The sequence below is a fragment of the Acinonyx jubatus genome, chromosome D1, assembly GCF_027475565.1.
Source record: "Acinonyx jubatus isolate Ajub_Pintada_27869175 chromosome D1, VMU_Ajub_asm_v1.0, whole genome shotgun sequence".
In the NCBI taxonomy this organism is placed as follows: Eukaryota; Metazoa; Chordata; class Mammalia; order Carnivora; family Felidae; genus Acinonyx; species Acinonyx jubatus.
This window is the reverse complement of record NC_069390.1, coordinates 64,576,747-64,598,679: the sequence shown is the minus strand read 5'-3', so window position 1 is coordinate 64,598,679 and position 21,933 is coordinate 64,576,747. Positions and strand designations below refer to the sequence as shown.

At 41.4% G+C, this 21,933-nt stretch overlaps 1 protein-coding gene across 2 annotated transcripts in view; it reads left to right on the top strand.

Annotated features, from left to right (window-relative positions):
* RAB30 (RAB30, member RAS oncogene family) overlaps window positions 1–21,933 on the top strand; it is a 75,695-nt gene that overhangs the window by 10,616 nt on the left and 43,146 nt on the right. The window contains exon 1 of one of the 2 annotated variants that reach the window (XM_015074546.3): window positions 20,110–20,329. The exons of the other annotated variant lie outside the window; for it this stretch is intronic. The gene's annotated coding sequence lies outside the window, so the exon portion shown is untranslated. Of the gene's footprint in view, window positions 1–20,109; window positions 20,330–21,933 lie in introns of those variants that run through there. 2 annotated transcript variants of the gene reach the window in all.

Below are 21,933 nucleotides of genomic sequence, written 5' to 3'. Positions count from 1 at the left end.
GATCTTAAATAACGAAGTAGTTACTGGTACAGTGCTGTAAAAATGAGTGGTATGTGTATGTGCATGCATGTGTGTGTTGTGAGATTTCTTAACATTTACTATTTTATTATAAAGTTGACTTTTAAAATAACTTTATTTGGGGGCACCTGGCTGGCTCAGTCGGTTAAGCACCCAACTCTTGATTTCAGATCAGGTCATGATGTCACGGTTTGTGAGTTTGAGTCCTGCATTGGGTTCTGTATCCATAGCATGGAGCCTGCTTGGGATTCCGTCTTCCTCTCTCTCTGCCCACTTGTCCCCCCCCCCCCCCCCACTAAAAAAAATAAATAAAAGTAAACTTAAAAAAAAACAAAATTGGGGAGACATAAAATCATATTTAGTTATCCATTTAATAAATTATCTCAGTATAGTGTTAAATTTACAAGGAATCATGATTATCTTAAGAAGGTTAGGGGTTATGATCACTTGGGGCCATTTTGGGGCCAGTATTAGCATTTGGGCAACTTCCCCTTACCTTCTCTTTTTTTTTCTCTTCCCTCTTCCCCCAACTACATGGTCAAGTTTCTGATTTTGTCTGGGAGAGCCATTTGAATTAGCCATGGCAAGTGTTAATTGTTTTGGCAGACAAAAAGAAGCTTGAATAAGCTTTTCCTTCTAAGACTCAAAAACTTGCCTTTCTAAGAGCTAACGTTGGAAGGAATGTTTCTGGTCTGGAAAATTCGGATAGCAACCTCAAAAGGAATTCATGTCCTAGAGGAACTGGGAGTGGGGTGGGGAGCTCAATTTCCTTTGAGACAGATTGAAATAAATACTTCTGTCTGAAACAGTACTAAAGATCAAGATCTATTTATTTCTTTCATCTTTTACTAAAAGCTTCAAAACCTGAATTATGATTAAATTCAAAATAGATTTACCCCAAGCACCCAAAAAACCTCAAGTAATCCTGATTTTAAAACATTCATGAGATTGGGGCACCTGGGTGGCTCAGTCGGTTAAGCGGCCGACTTCAGCTCAGGTCATGATCTCACGGTCCGTGAGTTCGAGCCCTGCGTCGGGCTCTGTGCTGACAGCTCAGAGCCTGGAGCCTGTTTCAGATTCTGTGTCTCCCTCTCTCTCTGCCCCTCACCTGCTCATGCTCTGTCTCTCTCTGTCTCAAAAATAAATAAATGTTTAAAAAAAAAAACATTCATGAGAACTTGGACAGGCTGCTTTTCTAAATGAGATGATCTTTAGTATAAGATGTAAGTCTGTCCCTTTGAAGTGACAAAATTTCCAGCTCATGTGCTGCAACTGTATAGCTCAAGATTCCACATTCAGTGATATCAGTCCAGAATCATTGTTGCTGCTGTGGTAGTGTCTTTCTGTTTTGACTGTTACCTGCTGTAAATGGTTTGGTCTGAGAATTTTTTTATGTTCTTTGCCTTTAAGGTTACCATGGCTAGGAAGCTAAATGGCATGTTTGTATGTGCAATAAGAAGATTGTTTTTGTTGTTGTTGTTGTTGTTGTTGTTGTTTTGAGTAATCTCAGTGGGGGCTTGAATGCATGACCCCGAATCAGGAGTCACATGCTCTATTGATTGAGCCAGCCAGGCTCGAGCCTCCCCAAGTTACTTTTATTATAGGACTTTATAATAATATTGCTAAACATTTTTTGAGTTTATGATGTGTCAAGTGCTATTTAACTGCTTTACATAAGTTATAGCTTTTAGTTGTGGCAAAACCACATGAGGAACTGCAGCTCTGAGAGCTTAAGTAACATGCCTAAGATTATAAGACTAATAAAATCAGATCCAGGACCAGAAATCAGGACCATCTTACTGCAAAGCCCGTGCTTTTCTGCTATGTGATACTACCATTTTGCAGATTTGTGGGGAAGATGATTACTTTTTCACTTCATTTTTGGAGCAGATTCCTGTCTTATTTACTTAATGGATATTTACTGAGTGCCTATCACATGTTAGGCACCTAGAGAAGATTGAGACCCAGGCTTTGTCATTAAGAAGCTCACACTCAAGTAGAGGAGATAAAACAGATATATCCCTATATGTCCATGTTCATAACAGCATTATTCACCATAGCCAAAGGGTAGAAGCAACCCAAGTGTCCATCAACAGATGCATGGATAAGCCGAATGTAGATGTACATATAGTAGAATATTATTCAGCCTTAAAAAGGAAGGAAATTCTAACACATGCTACAACATGGCTGAATCTTAAGGACATTATGCTAAGAGAAATAAACCAAATACAAGTGGATGAATATCATACAATTACACTTATATGAGGTACCTAGAATAGTAACACTTATAGAAACAGAAAGTAGAATAGTGGTTGCCAGGGGCTGGAGGGAGGGAAAAATTGGGGAGTTGTTGTTTAATGTGTATAGAGTTTCAGTTTTGAAAAATGAAAAACTTCTGGATATTGGTTTTACAACACTGTGAATATACCTAACACCACTGAACTGTACACTTACAAATGGTTAAGATTATACATTTTATGTGATGTATATTTTATCACAATTTAAAAAACCCAAACAGATATACTCTCCCCTACTATGTGGTAGAAAGTAATTAGTGAGACAAGAAAGACTGATGCAGTCATAGGAATTAGAGAGGCTTTCTAGACAGGGCAGCTCTGACTAGGCAATGGAAGATGGGTCAGATTTATGTGGCAATGAGGAAGGTGGGAAGGGCAGCCCGGGTAAAGGGAATAGTGAGCAATGTTATAGAGGCTTGAGGCTGCTTAAAGATCCAGTTTTAGCAAGGAACAAATCTTGAAGTGACTCTATAATTATGGGTGTCCCAACCACCTTCCATGTGGGCAGAGACTTAAATGCAAAAGTCTAAACCAGGTTCATGAAGTTGTGGTATGCCGGACAGGGACTCATTCATGATTCATTCAGTAAACATATATTTAGCACATAGTGCCCGTGCTATGCTAGGCACTTTATGTATGTTGGCAGATGCAACACCCCCAACAACTCTGAAGTTATTAATATCTCTAATTAACAAAGGCCGGGATTGTGACTCAGAGAGATGAAGTAACTTGCCCAAAGTCACATGACCAATAGGTAGCCGAAGCAAGACTTTGCCTGGGGAGCCCATGCTCTCTGTATCCACAAAGCTACGCTATCTTCTCTTGGGGATGAGTGTGAAGTGATGTCTGCCTTTGAACTCACGGTAAAAATGGCATGTGACTTCCACCACTTGTCATCTTCTTGCTGCTTTGAGACTACCTTGGTGGAGTTACCTGACAACTCTGAGGCCCTGCTTCCGTGTCTGTGAAATGAAGACCTGGTATTGGACTAGATTATTTCTAAGGTTTCTCCCAGCTCAAAAAACCCTATTTATTTTTTCATCTATCCATCTACCCATCTACCCATCCATGCAACACTAATTTGGTATCTATTATATACCAGGTATTGAGCTGGTGGGTACTGGGACTGGTTATTGAGATTTGGCATAACATAGTTCTTGCCTGAAGGGAGATTGTGAAGGAGATGAAATGGATGATTATTGTACAGTATGGCCATAGCATTCGTAGTGGTGTAGACAAGAAGACTGGAGCATAGAGAAGGGACACCTGTCCCTGTCTTGGATGAGTGGATGTCAAGGGGAAATTATCCCAAAGGCTAGGAAGATAATGAGGAAGACCATGAGAACTTTATCCTTCCTGTTGTTCCTCTGGTTATAAGAACACTGCATATTTATTAAATTCAGTTAAGCTTTGTTGACCTTAGAACTCCTTTTTATTTTAAGTCTTGTGGAAAGTGTAGTTGATTTTGACAAGTGAGTGCAGCCAAATATTGATATAGTTTGAATTCTCTTTCAGATTGGAGAAAGATGATAAAGTTGAAGAGAGACCTAGGGGTTAATTTTTTTTTTTAAGGAAATTTAGGAAGCATGGAGTAGACTAGTAAGAGGTCAAGGACCCAGAGTTATTTAAGGTGTTCACAACTAAAGTCACAGATGATTATGTTTCAAAGAGGCAAGTGAAATGGCCAATATATTCTTTCAATACTATTAAGGACCAGTGAATTACTAAGAATTAGAATGACTCAGTATTAGAATTGAAGTGAGGTTTGAGGGGGGAAAAGTTAAAAGAACTAAATGTATTGAGCAGCTAATACATATCAAGCATTGTACTATGTCCTTTACATTTATAATTTTGTTTTATTCTCCCCAAGTCTTATCCTTCACAGATATGGACATTAAGCCTCAAGGAGGTTTAACATGCTTAAGGTAACAGCTAACAGGAGACTGAGCCGGGACTCAAGCCCAAGTTTGTTAAAATCAAGGCCTTTGCCCTTTCTACTACCCCATGCTTCTTCAGGTTCCTTGATTTTCTGTTTCTGGATACAAAATCCACACCAGGCAACAGGGCTTCCCTCTCATCCTTGGAGCCTAGAAAGTAGCGATATTTAGGGGTGGCTTGCTCTTGAAATTTTCCAACATGCCAAAGGGCAGCTCCCCCAATTTTCTATGTCTTCCTTCTGAACTGGTGGGTCACTGGCTCCCACAGATAAATGACTCTTACTAAAATGTTAATTCTCCCCATGCCTTTTTTGCCTTTCCTTATAGTATATGAATGTTTGATGTTGGCAGTTTGTCTCTTAGAAGTGGCTCATAAAAGTCATCTGAGAGGGGCACCTGGGTGGCTCAGTTGGCTAAGCATCAGACTCTTGATTTCAGGTCAGGTCATGATCTCAGTTTGTGAGCCTGAACCCCACCTTTGGCTTTGCACTGACAATGTGGAGCCTGCTTGGGATTCTCTCTGTTCCTCTCTGTCTGCCTCTCTCTCTCTCTCTCTCTCTCTCTCTCTCAAAATAAATACATTTTAAAAACTTAAAAAAAAAAAAGTCATCTAAGAGAATGCTGATTGAGACCAGCTCAGTTTAATGTATTTGATCCCCTCTCCTTCCCCCAAAAAGGGTAACTTTACTTCCCTTGCCCCAGATCCCCTCTTTGGGGTCCTGATAGAGCTTAGCCTTTTGCCTGGCTCTCAGAGGCCTCCGTCTCTGAGGTTTTGACGGGATCACATAGAAGTTTCCACTTTTAACCCCTTATTTCAGGCTCCTTCCTCCTCGCTCAAGTCTTTCTGTGCACATAAGCTATTGTGTCTTGTCAGGGAGTGTTTTCCCAGCTTGTTTTGGAAGCAGGCCAGGCATTTATCCTGGGCCTTTAACCCCCCAAAAAGCTCCTACATATGGTTGCACAAAGTAGCAAACTGACCTCCAAATGAGCTAATGAATTATAGCAGTGGTGAAATGACACCAGTGGACCGTTTCTCTGCCCTGGTATTCCAGTTTGGGCTACAGTGAAATGGACAGAGGATGTAGGGTAAGGGGATTGGAGTTCAAGTCTTGGCCCAAGTCACAAATCCTGGGGCTGTGAGACTTGACCTGTCTGAGCATGTGTTCTTAGCTCTAAATGAAGAACTGATGACAATCCTAACTTCATACCATTGTGAGAGGCAAATAACTCAATGTATAGTATTGAAGTGCCGTATAACAAGCCCGTAGAATGTATAACAGATGTCAGTGCTTGTTGTTATAAAACAAATTTGGCTCAATGAGAGACATTTCTGGAAACTGAGCAGGATGCATGCTCTGTCATCTCTGGCCCCAGTTCCTGGCAAATCTTTTCATTGCTCAAGTAGGCATGCATGGTATCATTCTCATGTTTATTTTTGTAATCTTTTTCATTTATAGTCTTATGATACTCCCAGAACCTTTGGTGATTCTTAATATTTTCTTCGAAAACTCTGGTCAGGGTTATACACTCATACCCAGAGCTAGTCACCCCAGAGTAATTACTTGGATTCTTAGAGCTGTATGTGGATCCATTTCCCAAGAAATCCAGGGACAGCAAAGCTGGCTGTGTATGATAAATAAGGTTTATCTTGCTTGCTAGGGCTCTGGATGGTTGGGAACTCCTGAGGATATTTGATAGTAGGTGGACCCTAAGGCAACACTATTACAACTTTGCATATGCTTCTGGTAATGAAATGAGAATGGGGAGGGAGTATCTCACTGTAAGTGGTTTATGAGTTTAGAGCCAGAAAGCCCTGGGAAACTGAAGAGTCTTCTGTGTGTTGTCATTAAGTGTGTTGGGATTATTTCTCTGTTCTGAGAAATCTTCTAGGTGTGTTCCTCAGACACTTGGGGATTGTTGCTTAGCACTATCTTTATGCCATTTCAAATTATTGTAATTCATTCTTCTTAGCTACATTTCTCAGAACTCTTTGGGTTGTAAATGAAAGAAACCCAACTCAAACTAGCTTGGGTGAAGAGGGACTTGATGAGAAGAATGCTGAGGTATTTCGTTAAACCATTGGAAGGAGGGGTACAGCTGGAGCTGAAAGGTTTTAAAATAGGTAACTGCCCTAACAACCCCCAAATTTTGGTGCTTAACACAAACGAAGTGTTTTTCTTGTTCAGACAGCAGTTCAACATAGTTTCTCCTGGTTAAGCCAGTTTCTGTGTTTCAGGGACACACTTCTTCCGTTTTTTGGTTCCCTTCTCCTCTGTGTTAGAATTCTCTCCTTTTAACCTGCAGATGGAGAGGTAGATTCAAGGATCTCATGTGAGAGGTTTTCATGGGCCAGGTCTGGAAGTGGCTTATATTACTTCTGTCCTCATTCTATCAATTATTACTCAGTACATGAGTACATGACTCCACCTAATGGTAAAGGAGGCTGAGAAATATGGCCTGTTTGCCCAGGAAGAAAAAGAATTAGGTTTGGTGACCATGTAGCTAATTTGAGCCAAACAGGTACTCAAAGTCAAAATTCTGCCTGTTGCCTTTGATTTTCTTCCTACATGGTAGGGAGCATGGTCACCAAATGCTCCTAAACTTTGAATCTCACTGTTGTCAAAGCAGAGAAGTGACCTACATTCTTACTGGCTCTAAGTAAAAATTTTCAGAGTAATGATTGGCTCAGTTTGGATCATGTGACCATCCCTGAACCAATCAGTGCCCCAGAAAGGTAAGGTCACTTCGCATAGTGGGAGCCCCACTTGGGCCGCTTCTCCTCAAGGGGGAGTCATTGTGAGACCCAAAGCCACTCTATTTACTAAAAAGGCCCAGCCTCTCTTTTTCTTTCTACTCTTGTGGAAAATTCAGTACAATTTTATAGTCATCGTTCCAGCCCTTCTTACCTCAGTCACATCAAAAGATTGTATTTCACTGAGTCAGTGACACCATCATTTCTTTTTCTTTTTAAGATTTTATTTTTAAGTAATCTGTTCACCCAGTGTAGGGCTCAAACTCACAACCCTGTGATCAAGAATCACATGCTTTTCTGGCTGAGCCAGCCAGGTGCCTGAGATACTATTGTTTCTAACGTGTACAGCTATCCTATTCACCGCTGAGAAAGAAAGAGAAAATAAGGTTCCAAATAAACTATGACACCATGCAAAGATGCCATTCATTATAAAATGCATCCTAATGTCCTGTCAAAATATAAGAAAAGATGTTTTAGAATTGATGAAAGATGACATTCATTACAGCCAAGCTCTGTACTTTCATGCCTTAGTACTGCTTCAAAATATTTATAGGCCAGGCAACAAGGAATAAAAGATTAAGGTTCTGCCTTCTTAATGCTTACTGCCTCACCCCCTTTTCCACCCTCGTGTTATGAAGCACCTGCTGTGTGCTAGGCAGTCTATTGAGCATTGAGGGCTCAAGAAGGAATAGGAAGTTCTTTATCCTCAAGAGACTTATAGCCTGGGGGAATAGAAACAGTGGGGTGTAGGAAGACAGTCATACAAACAAAAGACTAAAGGATCACAAGTTCCATTATTAAGGTCCTTACAAGGTACATTAGGCCCCCAAAGTAGAGGGAATGGTCAATTCTGCTTTGAGGAATGAGAATGGATGTACTGTGTTGATTAAGATAACTGTGCACTGTTGAAAGAGTAAGCAATGGTCTATTTTGAGTACTAATATGCAATTTTTGCATACATACCTAATTATAACTAAGTAGGCCAACATGTTCTCCAATGCCTATTTGAGTCAATGCAAACTTCCTATTAAACTTCACAATCAAGGGGTGCCTGGGTGGCTCAGGCAATTAAGCGTCTGACTCTTGATTTTGGCTCAGGTCATGATCTCACAGTTGGTGAGTTTGAGCCCCACACTGGGTGACACCCTGAGAGCAAGGAGCCTGCTTGGGATTCTCTTTGTCTCTCTCTGCCCCTCCCCCCCCCCCCAATAAATAAATAAACTCTAAAAAAAGAAACATCCCAATCAAAAGGCACATATGGGTCTCTTTTCTTTATGCAAACATTAATGAATAGTCTGCAAAAGCTTTTTTAGAGATAAAGTGAGTAAATACCAGATTTACCCTATGGTGGAGGCAGTCAGCTTTTTTTGTACATTAGTTACCAAGCCTCCTTCCAGGGATTGTTTTTAACTGTGTGATGCTTTTTCTCTCCCTAGTGGATGCTCTGGATCACATCCAGAGGGAGAAGAGTGGGAACATCCAAGAAGGGCTTGATGCAGGCTCAGGGCGGGACTGGGTCCCCAGAGCAGGGTTTACAGTGATGGGATTTGGAGAAAATGTAGATGAGGCTGTTTGGTCCTGGGCTCAGAGAACAGCCATTGCAGGACTTTTCCTGAGAGGGTCCCAGAGCTCTGACAATATAACCTGAGTGCTGGATCCTTGTGTCTCAAGCAAGGATGCCAGCTAAGGTTAAGGCCATTTTTATTGGTTGAAAAACATGAAAACAACAAGGCTCTCGGAAGTAAAGAGTTTTTTGGTTTGTTTGTTTTGAGGTTCATGCAGAGGTCAGCAGAGGGTCAGTGTCTTTCCGACTGTTCTGGCTATTAGGAAAAGCTTACTTAATGAGTCTGGAAAAGAATCCAAATTTAAACTATTCTTCGCTCCTCTGGTTTATGAACAGCCTGGAAATGAGCACTGAGATATACAGGATTTTTTTTTTTTTTTTTTTTAACTTTCCAGGTCAGTATGTCTGGAGCATAGTGCCTGGGGGTGGGGGTGGGGGTGAGAAGTGGAATCCACCTCATTCTTGGTCATGGGTTGGGGGAACTTCAGACTTCTCTGGTCAGCTAAGAGAAGAGAGAGCTCCAAAGAGCAAAGGGAAGGTTTAAAAAAAAAAAACTGCAGAAAAGCAGAAACCCATCCTTTGAAATCAGCACAAGGTATATGCCTAGGAGTGATTTATGGGTGTACAGAGAAGGAACATTAAAAGAATAATTGTTGGCTGTTTATTTTGGAAAAGTATCTGTACTGAGAGTGGAAGCAGGGAGCTTTATTTTCTCTTTTACCTTGCTCCAACTTCCATTAGTGTTAATAGGATCATATATTCTAGACTTTACTTGGCTTCCTGCCCTGACATAAATGTTTGAATTCCTTGTTTTGCTATTATATATGAACAACAAAAGGGAAAGAAGAACAGAATGTTGAAAGCTAAATTATCCTATATGCCTTACTGTGGATGGGATTTATTCTCGTAGGTCCACCACTATTAAGATTATCTGATCAGATGATCTGTGTTTCTGATAGCTACATCTTGACAGCTTTATAACTTGTTTGTTTGAAGTGGTTTGTTCAGGGGATAGCTAAATGTATTTTTTACTTGGTGGAACAAGATGAGTTGTGATCCGGGTTATCCAAGCTCCGGGCCATCACAGGTGTTATCCAAAGGGCCAATGGAACTACGTGTTCTCCTTGTTGTGGTCAGTCAATCCTGGGGGCATTTACTAGGTCATTTGATCCACATTGACCCAACTTACCCTCCTGGTGTAGGATTCGGTTCTTAGGGTTACTGCAACAGATCCATTTATTCAATTAAACAAACAACAATTAAGGTCCTGCTGTGCCTCAGGTATTGTTTCAGTCTTGGGAATACTTGGTATGTAGAGCCAGAATCTGACTGTTCAAGGAAACCCAGTAGAGTTAGAATGCAAAAATTTCTGGATTTGAAGGGACCTTAGAGATAATCTCATCCAGGTTCAGCAAACTTTTTCTGTAAAGGGCCAAAAAGTGAATGTATTTGGTTTAGGGGGCCACATACCATCTCTGATGCATATTGTTTTTGTTTGCTTTTACAACCATTTAAAAATGTAAAGATCATCCTAAACTGGGGATGAAGGGCATAGGCTGGATTTGGCCCATGAACCATAATTTACCAACTCCTGATCTAACCCATTCCCCACCCCTTTAAAAATTATTATTATTTTTTAAAGTAGTCTCTACACCTAACATGGGGCTCAAACTCATGACCTGGAGATTAAGAGTTGCATGCTCTAACCACTGAGCAAGCCAGTGTTCCCAGTGCTACTTCCCCCTTTTTTTTAATCAAAGAGGAAAGAGCCAGAGTGTAAAATAATCCCCCTCTGTACACCAACACCCCCCCCTTCGCCTGCACAGCAAGAACACAACTAGTTCCTGAGACTGTTGGATTGCTGACCCTTAATAAAGGATCCTTAGAGGTTCAGGCCCACACCTCAAACTGCCTAGTTACTTTTCAAATGTATAGTTTGGGTCCTGAGGGAAGTAGGAATTTAATTATTATATTTTTAATGTTTCTTTATTTTTGAGAGACAGAGAACAAGCAGTGGAGGGGCAGAGAGAGAGAGGGAGACACAGAATATGAAGCAGGATCCAGGCTCTGAGCTGTCAGCACAGAGCCCTACATGGGGCTTGAACTCACGAGCCGTGAGATCATGACCTGAGCCAAAGTCAGACACTTAACTGACTGAGCCACCCAGGTGCCCTGGAATTTAATTAAGTAAGTTAGGTACCTACCACATTCTAGGCACTGCTGTGGTAAAATTAGCATGGCAAGATCCCAGCACTCCATCAGGCCAGTTGTTGGTGCGGGCAAGTAAGATGGCAGTGTGGAAGACAAAGAGACAAAGAGTGGGTGTCTTTGGAGCACAGGAAAGCACTCCTCCCTCAGTATGTGGGGTGCTTCAGTGGGAGTATAAATGAATACATTCATTCATTGCACCTCCCACACTCGTGTTTTGGAAGCCACTAACCGGCCTAAAGGAAGGGGACGGAAGCTTGGCTTCCTCCATACTTGCTTATTTTTTTTCTGTGGGTACTGATACTATGCACATGCTATATATGCATGGGTGGGTTATGAGATTAAAGGAATTAACGTGAAAAAAGATAAAGACTGCTTATCTGGCAGTTGCTTTGTACCAATTTATTTAGGCAGGGGCACTGACACACATATGAAAACATAGAAGATCAATCATAGAACCATTTAATATTTTTGAGCTGGAGGGGATTTTAGAGATCACTGAGCTATATATACCCTTTGATTTAACAGATAAAGAGCATGAGGCCCAGAGATGTCAGATTTCTTACTGTGGGTCACACAGCTAATTAATTCATAGAATCTTAGAGCTGTAAAGGCTCTTAACAGATATTTAGTATAACCACCCAAATAATGATAAAGAATAAGAATCAGAGCCAACATTATTCAAAGTTTATTGACATAAATAATAATACATATTACCTCATTAATTCTGACAATAACTCAGTGTAATAGATAAGATTACCATCCCCATTTTACAGCTGAGGAAACTTGAGGAAACAGCTTGAAGAGATTAAGTAAAATTTGCCCAAAGTTACCCAGTCATTAAGCAGTAGAAGCAGGATTCAAGTCCAAGCTCAAGTGCTTAAGCCACTCAGAGCCCTTTATTCCCACTTGACTGTGACAACTAAATGGGAACTCATTGGCTAAGCAGACACATGCCAGGTCTGCTGATGTCTCATCCTTCCACCAGATGTATATGCTAATAGGCAGATGTGGGCCAGGAAAGCCTATTGCTCTGCAGCTGTCTTTACAGTGTCACAGAAGAGTTTTGAGAATGTGCACAGTAGAATTCTGTTTGGACGTCAAATTTCCCTTGAAGATGTGAGAGCCTGGTTGGTTTCCCTGAATCTGATGACGTTTGCAGAGGCAACTGGAAGATTCTGTCTGCATGTGTTACCCTCTTCTTTTTGCACAACCATTTAGATTTAAAATTGTAGTTTCAAACTATAGTCTGAGGCATCCTGGGGTTCATGCTAGAGAATTGAGGGATTCTGTAAGAAAAATTTGGCATAGGTTTCACTTTGAACCAAATGATGCCTAAAACAGGTATCTTCGCTGTATTAAGTTTTTAGTTCTGACGGATGGGCAGAACCTATTCATTAGATGTACGGTATATCTTGTGATGTTTTCTTTCCCTTCTTATGTAACTTGAATGTTTTTCTCACCTGACAATGGCAATACATGGGTTTGCTTGATTGGAGGTTTTTTGTTTGTTTGTTTTGTTTTGTTTGAAGTCAAAGACATTTTAACAGATTTGTAGAGGTTATTCTTAAAAAAAAAAAAAACCCTCTCTACCTAGATTATTGTTTTTTACATAAGGAATATTGTGGGCTTTGTTTGCCATCCATTCATTGTAAGCGGAGTTTCTCTATATGGCAAGGTTCTTAGATTTCATCTAAGGAAGCTATATCCTTTGAACCTGGGCCCCTGGGTTGGTATGTATAAGTCAATACACAGCATTAATAATTGCTGCACGTCACTTGGAGGAAGATCCAAATTAAATAAAGAAGGATTCATTAGGTTGTGAAAAGACAGATTTAGGCTCTCTTGGTAAGAATCTTGAGGGATTTTGCAGGGGGAAGAGATGTAATGCAAGATTGTCTTCTCATTTGTGGGCGTTTGAGAAATCCCTTAAAATAGAGAAACACATGAATATTTGTTTTCTAACAGAAAATAATTCAAAGACCTGCCCATGTTTTCTTGCCAAAGCTTTTTTCTTTTCAAGCTTCAGCCAACCCGCCAGAAGTTTTTTCTGATTATGTCAGGGAGAAACCTCACTTAGCAATTGCTTGCCATTAATACCTACTTTTAAACATTTCTTATCCGTTAATGATTTATTCTTTTAACTATCTCAGGGCATATCCCTCGTTTACTGCAGCTTATATCTACTCTACTTCCACCTTTAGTGGTCACCTTCAGAAAAAGAGGTAGGAGGTAGAGGATGGCTTAAAGAATGAGAAGGATTTATTTTCACTCCGTGGTAGTATGCTGTGTTACCAGATAAACATTCCGCACTATCATGTTCTGGAGATAGGCGTGTGTTTTTTCTTTCTAACTTTTTATTTTGAAGAATTTCAAACAAGCAGATTAGTGAAAAGAACATTCAAAAGCTCTTAAATCTACTAGTTGTTAACATTTTGCCACGTAGGCTTTATTTTTTTCTGTATGCAGATTTAGATTTTTTGGGGGGTGGGTTGGGAGGCAAGACATCTTGATACTTTGTTTCTAAATATCTTCCTATTTCTCTCCAAAGTGTAAGGACCTTCTTCTCCATAACCACAATAGCATTATCATGCCCTGGAAACTTAACATCGATTCCATAATGTTGTCTAACACGCAGTCTATATTTAAATCTCGCCTTCAATCAGTTGCCTTTTTGCTGGGTAACAAACGGTGCCAAAACTTTGTGGTTTGAAACAACCACCATTTGTTAATGCTTGTGATTCTGTAGGTCAACTGGTTGGTTCTTGTAATGGGGATCAGGCTCAGCTGATCTTTGGTGGGGCCTCTTCAATATCTGCAGTCAGCTGCTGGATCCACTAGGGGCTGGCTGCTCTAAGCTGGCCTCAGTTTGGATGGCTTGTCTCTGCCCTAGAGGGTCTCTCATCCTCCAGCAGGATAGTCCACACTTGCTTCCATGGCATGTAGGCAGATTCCAAGAAAGAGTGGGAGTGTGCAAAATGTTTTGAGGCCTAGGCTTGGAGCTAGTATGGCATAACTTTTGTTGCGGTCTTTTGACCAAAGCAAACCACAAGTTCTTTTTTTTTTTTTTTAATTAAAAAAAAATTTTTTTTAATCTTTATTTATTTTTGAAAGACAGACAGAGTGTGAGCAAGGAAGGAGCAGAGAGAGGGAGACACAGAATCCAAAGCAGGCTCCAGGCTCTGAGCTGTCAGCACAGAGCCTGACGTGGGGCTCAAACTCAGGAACCGTGAGATCATGACCTGAGCCGAAGTCAGACGCTCAACCGACTGAGCCACCCAGGCGCCCCAAACCAGAAGTTCTTGACAGGAGGAACTGCAAAGTCGTATTACTCAGAGGCGTAGATACAGGGGAGTGAACAATTGCAGCCTCTTTTGTAATCTGTTGTACCCCTATTGTCCAAATAATAATAATGTTAATAATTTAATTGTCGATTTGTTTTCAAAGGTCCAATCAAAGATTACACATTAAATTTAGTTGTTATGTATCTTTAGTCTCTCTCTGTTTTTTAGTCTTTTAATCTATGATTTTCTTCTTATTTTTTTGTATTTTGTGAAATTGATATTTTTAAGATTCTTAAAAATATCTTACAATTTAATTTGTCCAGTTATTTCTTCATGATTAAATGGAGGTTAAATATTTCTGGCAAGAATTCTAAATAGCTGATGTTGTATACCTCCCATTGCTTTACAAGGAAAAGCCCAAAACGTTAATTTATCCCATTATTGGCAATGCTCAGTACAGTCACTTGGATAAGTGGGGTCTGCCAGATTTTGCAATCATAAAGATGCCATTTTCTGTAGATAGATGTGCACTAAGTCTGAACATTTGGTGCTGAAGTTCTTCCAATATATCAAGATATATTTATTAGATACCTACTCTTCATGTAGTCTTGCATTTAGTACTGTGGTGAATCTAAAAACATTGCAAGGAATGTTGCTCGTCTGAAGGAATATGCAATTTTCTTGCGGTTAAGTTACTCTTTTAAAAACTGACAGAGTATAGGAATGGTGATTTTTTTTTTTTTTTTTTTTTTGAGGGAGAGTGAGAGAGTAAGAGTGCAAGCAGGGGAGTGGGCAGAGGGAAAGAGTGAATCTTAAGCAGGCTCCATGCCCAGTGCAGAGCCTGATGCTTCAGGAGTGGTGATTCTAAGTTAATAACTAGTTTATGAAAACTTTTTATTGTTGTATAATGTACATAGAGAGAAGTGCACATATAAGTGTAATAGCTTAATGAGATTTTCAAACTGAACACACCAGTGTACCCAGCACCCAGATTAGAAAACAGACATAAGATATAATAAACACATCTCAATAAGTCTGATTTTTAACTGTGTGAAACTTATATCCAAATAATGGTTGTCTTTTTCCATACCAAGTAATTTATGAGTGGCTCAAGGAAATCAATATCATTTGAAGCTTAAAATGGTGTTCCCTAACTTGATCAGTCTCAGGATCCATCCATCTTGATTCAGAGTAACTTGATTCACATGGGGAACCTGGTTAGCTCAGTCAGTTGAGTGTCTGACTCTTGATTTCAGCTCAGGTCATGATCCCAGGGTCATAGGATCGAGCCCTGTGACAGGCCACACTCAGTGTGGAGCCTGCTTAAGATCCCCTCTCTCTCTCCCTCTTCTCCTCTGCCCCTCTCCCCTACACACGCTCTCTTTCTTTCTCTCTCTCTTAAAGAAAAAAAAAAAGGCAGAGTAACTTTCACAGTGTCCATTTGTGGTGATCTTTCCTCCTTCATTCCTATCTCAGAACAGAAGGTGACCTCTCCTTTGCCAAGGGTAGCCGTCCTGTGCATTCCATCCCACCCCTCTGGACTTCCCTGGGTTTGGTCCTTCTTTTTCTTCCTTGCCTCTCTTCCATGTATCATCACTTTTCAGCTTCTCCTTTCCTTTGGTTCCTTCCCCTCACCTTCTATACTTAGCAGTAGTTCTTCTGCTTCTCCTCACCAGGCTGCTATTCTCTCTCTCTCCTTTTTATCACCAAACTTTTTTTTTTAATTTTTAAAGCTTATTTATTTGAGAGAACAGAGGCAGCATGAGTGGGGGAGGAAGGGGGGGGGGAGAGAGAGAGAGAGAGAGAGAGAGAGAGAGAGAATCCCAAACAAGCTCCATGCTGCTAGTGCAGAGCCTGACATGGACTTGAACTCATGAAACCGTGAGATCATGACCTGAGCTGAAACCAAGAGTAGAATGCTGAGCCCACTGAGCCACCCAGGTGCCTCATCACCAAACTTCTTAAAAGATTGACTCCTCTTCCTCTTTTCTTTTTTTAAGTTTATTTATTTATTTTGAGAGAGAGACAAAGAGAGTGAGTGGAGGGAGGGGCAGAAAGAAAGGGAGAGAGAGAATCCCAAGCAGGCTCCCCACTGTCGGTGAAGAGCCAGATGTGGGGCTTGAACTCACAAACCATGAGATCATGACTTGAGCTGAAAACAAGTGTCAGATGCTTAACCGACTGAGCCACCCAGCTCCCCCTGCCACCTCCTCTTCCTCTTTAGTCCTTTCATCCAAATGCTCTTTGAGACTTGGTTTCTTTCCCCACAATTCTAGTGAAGTTCATAAGCAAATTCCTAGGTGTTAAGTCAGCCTTTTTAAAAGCCTTGTTCTCTTAGATTTCTGCTTCCTATTGAAGTTTTATTCATCTTACCTTTGAGACTATCTCCTCCATTGGCTTCTATTTGCGTGGTCTTAATTTTCAGCTACAGTTGGACTTCCCAAAGAAAGAACAACTAATTCTGGCTTCTTTTGGTCTGAGAATGGCATTTCTTAGGACCTTTTTCCATGGAGTATGGATTAATATCTTAGAATTTATCTGTGATTTGAAGATTGTGGTTTTCACAGCAACCTCTCAATTAAATTAATGTAAATTCTGTGTAACCCTAGTTTTTTAATGCTGTGCCTGCTAATAACTCAATATATGTTTTCTGGGATCATTTAATCATTCAGTTATTTGTTTATATGTTAAATAAGTATTTACTAAATGTCTAGTAAGTGAATTAAATTCTACAGTAGATTATTACATTTTTTAAATATCTAAACATCTATTGAAATACATATCCTTTCTTTTTCTTTTCATTTTTGTTGAAGTTTGCTTGTTTCTTCCTAATTTGAGCAATTACTACTTATCTGACTGTTGGGTAAATTATTTTATCTCTAGAACTCTTTACTCTTTATTTTTTTTTAATTTTTTTTTAACGTTTATTTATTTTTGAGACAGAGAGAGACAGAGCATGAACAGGGGAGGGGCAGAGAGAGAGGGAGACACAGAATCTGAAATGGGCACCAGGCTCTGAGCTGTCAGCACAGAGCCTGACGTGGGGCTCAAACTCACAGACCGTGAGATCATGACCTGAGCTGAAGTCGGACACTTAACTGACTGAGCCACCCAGGCGCCCCTCTTTACTCTTTAAAATAAGGATAATAATAATATCTGCCTTCTGGAATGTTGTAAAGATTAGATGCAAAACAATGCACAGAGAGCACAGAGCATATGCTAGGAGATAGCAATGACTCGATAAATGTTGGTTATCGTTATTACTTGCTGTGATGGGTCAGTACTGGACTTTGGTCCTCACAGCGAACATCCTGAACTAGGCATTAGTCTTCCAACTTTTCAAAGAGAGAAACTGAGACTCAGAGGACTTAAATAACTTGTCACAGGTCACAGAGCTAATAAATTGCATATCTGGGATATCTGATTCATAACTTGTGCCTTTTACAGAACTACACGGAAAGCCTTTCAGCATCTTGTAGGATACTTAGAAGTAAACTAGGAGTCTCTTTTTAGTGGCTGAAATCAACTAATATTCTTCTCATTTGCCTTCTAAAAGGTAGGACATACTAAGGAAGTTCTTCCTGGTTGGGGAAGCTCCAGTCCTAAAGGGCAGATTAATAACGATTTTATCTTAAAACCACAGAATTCTAGGGCTTAGAAGGATTTGCCCACCCAAGTATTGAATTTTCTCTCTAACCATCCAGCCAAGAAGTCATTGGTTTATTCTTTAACACTTCCATTGACAGGGAAGTCATCATCACTCTGAGGCAGCTCATTCCCCTTTCCATAACTCTCACCATGAGACTGTCCTTCTCCATCCAACGTCCAACTGAGCTTCCCCTACGTGTGCCTTCTGCCCATGGGTCCCAGCGTGGTAGTGGATAGCCACGTGAAGTAAGCAGAACCCCTATTTCCTAAGGCAGCCTTTCAGATTCTTGCTGTTTACTCTCCGTTTTCATTCCCAATACCTCCTCACCAGGTTGAGCAGCTTCAAGCCTTTCATTTACAGCTTCCCCAGAACAAACACAACTGGGTATACTCTTTTTTTCTTCTTGGTGTGACAGAGAATAAAAACCATGGCTATCTCATGAGCATTTTGCTTTTCCTTCAGTCTTTCTCATTATATATGGTACCACCATCCACCCAGTTGGCCAAGCTAGGTACCTAGGAGTTTGCTCCCTTCACTATTTCATATAGTCCATCAGCTACTCTTTTCAATCGTATCTCCAAATATAAAATCCATCTCTACTACCATCACCCTGGTCTAAGCCACATCATTTCTACCCTCATTCCTTTTTTTTAAAATTTTTTAATGTTTTATTTATTTTTCAGAGAGAGAGAGAGAGAGAGAGAGAGACAGAGTGTGAGTGGGGGAGGAACAGAAGAGAGAGGGAGACAGAGAATCTGAAGCAGGCTCCAGCCTCCAAGCTGTCAGCACGGAGCCTGATATGGGGCTCGAACCCACGAACGACAAGATCATGACCTGAAGTGAAGTTGGCTCCTTAACCAACTGAGCCACCCAGGCGTCCCTCTCCCCTGATTCCTAACTCTTGACCCGTCCTTGCACAAAGCAAACAGAATTATCTCTTTAAAGCACAAATCAGATTGTGCCACCTGCCCCCCCCCCCCCCCCCCAGTCAAAACTCTTCTTTGGCTTCTCATTGCCCTTACAACAAAATCCAGACTCTTTTCTGTGGCCAACAGGCCCTGCGTCATCTGAAACATTCTTTCTTCCCTGTTGTTCGTTCAGCATTGGTCCCTGGTGGCCTTTATGTTCTCTAGACGTGCCAAGCCTTTTCCTGCAGCCAGTCTTTGCACTTCTTGGTACTTCTGCCTGTGCCCTTTGCCGAGCTTTGCAAATAGCTGGCTCATTTTCATTTTTCAGGTTTCAGCTCAGATACCACTTCCTCAGAGAGGCCTGCTCTGATCACTCATCAGAGGCCCTAATCTCATTAGTTTGTACCTGCCTTTCAGATCTGTACTGCTTCTCTTGAGAACATAAGTTCTTCAGTGACTGGACATAGGATGTCGTGTTAGCAGCCACAGCTTCTACAAGTGGCATAGTTGCTGCCCTTAGAAGGTACTCAATAAATATCTGCAGGATAAATAAGTAGCCTCATGATTGACTGGATGTAAGGGTGTTGGAGTCATATTAAGAAAGGATTTGGGGTGCCTGGATGGCTCAGTAGGTTTAACATCTGACTTTGTCTCAGGTCATTGTCTTGCAGTTTGTGAGTTTGACCCCCACATCAGGCTCTGTGCTGACAGCTCAGAGCCTGGAGACTGCCTCTGATTCTGTGTCTCCCTCTCTCTCTGCCCCTCCCTTGCTTGTGCTCTGTCTCTTTCTCTCAAAAAATAAATAATAAACATTTACAAATTTAAAAAAAAAGAATGGATTTGATTCTGAAGTTGCCACTTCCTGTGAGATTTGGGGCAAATCATGTTACCTTTCTGGGTTTCAGTTGCCTTATCTGTATAAAAGCAATCTTATCCAAAAAAAAAAAAAAAAAAAAAAAGCAATCCTATCTACCTCACAGAATGTTGTGAATATTAATTAAGATATTGGCTATGGATGTACCTGCCATGGTACCTGGCACATATTAGTTGTTCAGTCTCCCACAAAGCCTGGTGCTTAATTGCGATGTGTGGAAGCATTCTATCAAGTTTGAACCTGATTTACAGAACTGTTTCTGTGGTGTGCCTGGGAGTGCATGACCCATAAGATGCCTGCGACTCCCCTCAGGTTACACTTGCCAGGCTGTGAAGTACTAACTCTGGTTATCCGCAGTTGTGCTGCATGACACTCAGTCTGATAACCCAGAAGTGCCAGGCCCAGAGCCTTCACTGGGGTGCTGAACATTCCACCCCAGAAACCTAAATGATCAAACCTGACATTGTGTGGCCCATCTCTTGTCAAGATGGATTGGGATGCTCTGTCTAGACAGTTGTCTCCTTTGGGAAATCACAGTTGCTCTGAGAGGAGGCACATGGTCTACTGTTAAGAATACCAAATAGGCCTGTAAGCTGTTGGGGGGGGGGGGGGGGAAGGAGTTGCTGTGAGGTGGGTGGGCCTGTGCCGCGGAGCCTGCAAAAAGGAGCTGTCAGCTTCTCTACTCACAGGCCTCTCCGAATCATGCTGGGAGCCGTGTTCTTCACACATGCAGTGCCAACAGAGCTCCCAGTCCATGGGAAGGTGCAGATATCACTGTCAGCCTTCCCAGAGGCTGTGATTCTGTGCCCCCACCGAGGAGTGCTAGAGGAATTGAAAGGTAACCCTGTAACATGGATAACCTGCTGGGAAGGAGGGCTGAAGTCTTTATGCAACATGTTTGGTTGGTTTCTCTGGTAGGTTGGTAAGAGTGAGTATTTTAACATGAGGCTCTAGAATTAGTTAGACCTAGATTCACATCCCTAGATTCACATCATGACCTTGGCTGAGTTACTTAACATCTTGCATTAGCTTCTCGTCTAAAATGGGGATTGGGGCACCTGGGTGGCTCAGTTGGTTAAGTGTCCAGCTTCGACTCAGGTCATGATCTCGCGGTTTGTGGGTTTGAGCCCTGCGTCGGGCTCTGAGCTGACAGCTCAGAGCCTGGAGCCTGCTTTGGATTCTGTGTCTCCCTCTCTCTCTCTGCCCCTCCCCCGCTCATGCTCTGTCTCTCTCTGTCTCAAAAATAAATAAAACACTAAAAAAATAAATAAATAAAATGGGGATAATAATGACTCCCTATCTTATCTGGTCATTGTGAGGATCAGATGATACAGTACATGCAAAATCTTAGTTTAGTTCCAGGCACATAGCTGATGTTCAATAAATGATCTTTCTCTTTATTAGGTGGGACAGGTTGGAATTTTGAGTTTGTTCCAGATGAGCCTCACCCATATTGAACTTTGGGCCTTGGTTCTCCCTTTGCCAGCTATGTGCCTGGGACAACTTATCTAGCCTCTCAGTCAGTGTTTTTATCTGTCACATGCAGTTTATAATTCCCACCTCATAGTGAAGGTCGAATGAGATCAGAGTGCCTGACACGTAGTAAGTGCTCAAAATACTCATTTCTTCCACCTTTGGTTCTTGAGTATCTGAAATACGGTCCCTTTAAGCTTGTTAAGATTCCTCACTAGCCTTGTATGCAGCTGTGTTCAGACAGCTTTGGCAGAAGGAAAAGCTTTTTTTTTTTTTTTTAAATAGACTGTTTCATAATCTTTTGGCTCAGATCTGCTGCTGCTGTACCCTGTGCTCCTCAGGGTCCCTGGGTCCTCCTGCAATCAGCATGTGCCTTGCCTCTCACCTAAATGACCCTGGAAAGTGGCTACCTTGGAATATGTTGCTGAATGCGGAATGGATTTTCCTCCCTGCTCTTGGGGGTGAAACTGGTTCAGGGATTCTTAGCTGGAGGGGGAGGGGCTATTGGGCCTGAACTGCAGTTGGACATAGTGGCCAAGACTTTTCTGGTTTTCATTAAAATTCTCTGGCTGTCTTTCGGGATTGCTCATTGGATATGACTGTGAGCTGGAGGTGGTTATGCTGTTCTCTCGGCTACCCACACCCATCAAGTCACAGTGGCTCTGAGGATGAGAGAAAATTGAAGGTGGAGAACAGGCTGGCTAAGGGGTCTTGCTCAGCAGTCTTTGTGATAGGAGCCCTCTGTCTACAACTACAGAGCTTGAGTGTTAGAAACTCTTAAATACAGATGGGGGAGCAGACATAGCCCAGCTGGGAATGGGTAGCAGAGAGAATCCTCTTACAGATGACCCTTGATGACAGGCTTGCTTTTCAGGGCAGATAGATAGAGGTTTCCTGGCAGCTGTCAGAGGGTCCCCAAATGTTACATCAATGAATGAAGTCAGTCTGATCTAATCATTTTTCTGAAGT